This window comes from Mus caroli, chromosome 1 (genome assembly GCF_900094665.2).
Source record: "Mus caroli chromosome 1, CAROLI_EIJ_v1.1, whole genome shotgun sequence".
NCBI lineage: Eukaryota > Metazoa > Chordata > Mammalia > Rodentia > Muridae > Mus > Mus caroli.
In genome coordinates, this window is record NC_034570.1 from 51,197,861 (window position 1) to 51,202,387 (window position 4,527).

The 4,527-nt window shown below is 44.5% G+C and overlaps 1 non-coding gene across 1 annotated transcript; it reads right to left on the bottom strand.

Annotated features, from left to right (window-relative positions):
• Positions 1 to 2,821: 2,821 nt before the first annotated feature.
• Positions 2,822 to 2,951, bottom strand: LOC115032469. The gene has a single exon (XR_003838143.1). It is a non-coding gene; the product is annotated as a small nucleolar RNA SNORA17 (small nucleolar RNA).
• Between the last annotated feature and the right edge of the window lie 1,576 nt (positions 2,952 to 4,527).

The following is a 4,527-nucleotide window of genomic DNA, read 5'->3' on the forward strand; positions in this document are numbered from 1 at the left end:
AAAAAAAAAAAAAACAAAAACCAAAAACAAAACCAAACAACAACAAACAAAAAGCCAAGAGCAATGAATACTGTTTTCAGCTCACTGTCTCCCTTTCATTCAGTCCAGGACCCAGTCCTGGGAGTGGTTCTGCCCACTTTTAAGATGGGTATTAACACCTTAATAACTTATCAACATGATCTCTCAGAGGCTTGTCTCCAAAGTGATTCCAGATCCTATCAAAGTGATAACACTAACCACCACTCCTAACAGACAGACCCACAGTTTAGAAGCCCAAGGCAGGATCATTCATTCTACTCCTCTGTTAGGGATCAGCCTGCATGACTTAGCAGTGTGTGTGGGGTGTGTGTGTGTGTGTGTGTGTGTGTGTGTGTGTGTGCTTTCTGGTTTTGTTTCACCTTGTATCGCCAGGATCATTTGAGATTCCATTTCATCCTTTTATGGTTTTTGTTAAGCTTTGTGAGGCTCTATCTAGAGTAGCCTATGGAATTTGGTCTCTGGCGGCTTGGATGAGGATGGCCCCCATTAGGCTCATGTGTTTGAATGCTTGGTCCCAGTTGGTAGAACTGTTTGGAAAGATTAGATGTGTCCTTGTTGGGGGAAGTGTGTCACTGGGGGCAGGCTATACAAGTTCATTCCCTATTAGCTCTCTACCTCCTGCTTCTGGATTGGATGTAAGCACATGGATGCTGCTCCAGCACCATGCCTGCTGCCATGTTCCCTGCCATGATGGTCACATACTGTAATCCTCTGGAACCATTACCCCCAAATTAAATGCTTTTATAAGTTGCTTAAATCATCATGTTTTATCATAGAAATAGAAAAGTAGTTAAGATGGTCTCATTATTAAGAAATAGCATTTATGGGCTCTCTACTAGATGTTCCAGCTGTTCAAATAAGGCAACCTTGGCTAGTAGAGGAGATTGTGATTAAATTCCCAAGACAGTAGGTTTTCTCACAGTTGATCACTGCTTGACTTCAATAGAATCTTGTTAAATCCCTCAATTCTGAATACTTAGTCCTGTATTTTCCAAGAAAGGATGCTATCCTGTATAGCACAAGAAAATTAATAATCCCATATTCTCTAATATTTAAGTCATTTAAAATTGCACTATCTTTTAAATGACTTATAATGTCCCTCTGATCCTCTTAACAAATTTAGAATATTCACCTTTTTTCTATGACTTCACAATTATGAGGACTCTGGGGTTGTGAATCTCACACCATGCACTCCAATCCCATTCATCTCCTCTCACACCACCCTCCACCCTTGCAACCTCCCAACAAACAGAGAAAAAAAATCTTGTTGTGGAAGCTGTACTGTGTCATGGTGTGTCTCACAGTATACCCTTTTGTCCACACTTCTTTGCTTGCAAATGTTCATTGCAATGAGTCATTGGTCTGGTCCAAGGCTTCTGCTACACTATCAGTACTGAATCCTCACTGGGGCTCCTCTCAGATACCCTGTTGTTGCCCTGTGTAATGGAGATTGTGCAGGTTTGGATCTGTAGGACTGGCCCCTTCATGCATTTCCAGCAGTTCATCAATAGAGTAGATGTTGGGGTAGTCCAATTCAAAGCTCTTGGTCTGGTATCTGAGGTGGTCAGCCCTCAAGCTCTCCTGCTCTCATGCCCTCAGGGCCAGCTCACCAGCAACCAGGGCAGCTCCACCCTGCTGCCCAGAAGTGCAGGAACTGCTCTGCCATATGTTGCAGCCGGTAAGGGTCAGGGACAGTTCACCCACTATCGTGGCTCCAGGATCAGATTTTCTACCTGCCATACCACCACCCAGCAGATAATTGGTGGACTAGCTCACTTGCAACTCCCACATCCAGGGACAGCTCTACTGTGCTGCCCGTGTGAGATATAGAGCTAGCTCTCCCAAGTGCTGCAGCAGGTAAGGGTCAGGGCTGGCTCTTGTATTCTCATGACTTGCCATAGGTGGCACAGGGTGAGGGGAGGAGAGGGCATCCCTCCCTCACCCACACTACCACATGGCAGACAAGTGGGGCCAGTTTTCCCACCCCAGTGTCCTTGAAACCTGCTCACTCTCGCCCCTGACAGCAGGGTCAGCTCTACTATGCTTCCCAGGGATTGCTCTCCTAATATGTTGGCCCCAAATACAGGTCTCCCACCTGCCACAGGTGGTGAGGGGTGAGGATAGAGGGTATCTATCCCTTTTCCATGCCACTTCACAAGAGATGAGTGGTAGCCCACACTTGTATCCTGGGGCTGGCTTACCTGCAATTTCTGTAATGGGAAGAGCCCACTCTCCCAAGTACTGCAGCTGGCTTGGGGTTGGGTCAGTTCTTCGGTTCTCATTCCCTCAGGTCCAGCTCTCCCATGATGCCCAGGTGAGAGTGGGACCAGTTTTGCACAGCCTTCAGACATCAACATGTTCCCGGACAGCAACCCAGACCAGGGACATCCACCTGGCCTTTGGTGATAATAGGCCCCTGCTGCTATAAAGCTGTGGCCCCAGATATGGTTGCAGCGCAGGCCAGGACCCTATCATGTTCCCAGGTGGACCACTGAGTGTCCAGTTCTGCCTCTCTTCATTGTGCCCACACCCGTCTGTTTCTCTTTCTCTTCCATTTCTCCACCATTGACTTGCTCCTCTTAGTGGCTCCTGGGGTCTCTGAGTGTCTGGAGTCATCTCAGGAGTGCTATGCCCTGCTTGTGCATTATGGCCCCAGGCAAGGCTCATCTCAGGCATGGTCTTCCCCACCCCCATGCCTACAAGGCACCCGACCAGCAATCAGCTCAAGCAAGCTCCAATGGCACCAGTCTGGTGGTTGTCTCAGGCTTGAATTTTTTCAGGGACTTTTAGGATACTATTCATTCAGATGTTCATGGATCAGAACACTAAGCATAGACATAGCCTCTCTTCTCTGCCACCTACTGATGCACATGTGACACACCAGCCATATCTACAATGCCTCTCGGGTTAGGAAGAATATCTTATAAGTTATTTGTGCATCATATACTAGATCAAAATAAGTGCTACGTAATTCCTCATCATTCCATTGTTTAGGGTAGTAATAATGAGAATCCTTAATTATGAAAGCCAATTTTCTCCGTTGCAATTAACCATCAGTCTGTAAATAATAGTTTGATATCTTGTAGGTACTCTACTCACAAGCAACCATTCACAAAGCTGTGGTGGGGGTATAATGCCATCTGTACCCAATCCCTGGTACTTCTGACTGTGATGACTCCTGTCCTGGGTGTGATTACATCACTGGTCTTGTGTTATCCTGGTTCACGTCTGTGGCTTTCAGTGTTATCAGTGGTATTTTTATAAGAGGTGGAAAGGTCAGAATGGAAGGAGGTCAGATAACTCAGGCACAAGTGAAAGACACGGGTTATTGAGAGTCAAGGGATGTGAACATCATTGCAAAGCTAGAAGAGCATATTCCTTGGAGGTTCCTGAAGGAAGCAGCGTGCTAACCTGGTTTGGACTTCTGGCCTCCAGAACTGCCAAAAGATTGGGTTATATAGTGGTAAACAACCACACTGGGATAGTTTGTTGTCTCAGCAGCCAGACATCAATATACAAGATTTCAGAGTTCAGTTATCATTTGCAAAATAATTATTCATTAATTCTATACTAATTAGTTCAGTTATCATTTGCAAAATAATTATTCATTAATTCTATACTATTTTCTACTATCTTTTTTTTATAAAGTAGGGACCTATTTCTTGATACTTAATTATCACTATAAACTTTTAAATGTTTTAAATAAGCATAGTATCAATTATAGTCATTGTTCGTGATGATGCTTTACATGTTCCCCAGTTTTCCAAGTGGGAGCCTCTGGGTTCTGGTTTGTAGACACATTAAAGATTGCTATGACCCAACATTGTTTTTTGAGTGGTACTGTGTTTTCTGGCGTAAAAACACATCCCAGGATGTTTGTTTCCTTCTTTCACAGACATGGGATAGGTGACTTCTCTAAGGAGCTCTGGATTCTGTCCAGTGTGATAACATTTCAAAACCAAGATGTACACATCTTGATGCTTTGCAGTCTTTCAAGACTGTAAGAACATGCTCACATGGAGAGTAAAATGTGGGCTGCCTGGCGATGTTTCTGTTAACTTTATTTAGAATAACCCCTCCCCTCGCCCATCGTTCCCTATCCTCTGAGCCTGGCTTTATCATGCCATTGTCCATCTAACTGGAGCAGGAACTTGTAACAGCTGTGTCCCTAAGCCCTACCTGGGAGAACTTAGTAGATATTAGTTGAGTTCTCTTGAGCTTCCTAGATCATACCATGGGAATAACTTCCCTTTTACTCCTCCTTTGATGTCCTAGCAAACTGGATGTGGGTTTTTGTTTTGTTTTGTTTTGTTTGTTTTAAATTAAGTCCAATCCCTTCTCAAGGAGTATTAGATATGTGACCTTGCTTTTGTGATAGCTAATGTCATTCATTCCAACTTACCACATGGTGGAGCTAGCTGTGTGTGGAATCTAAATGTCAGCCTTGACACTAAGCTTGTAGGCTCTGTCTGGAGTCACTGAGGAATG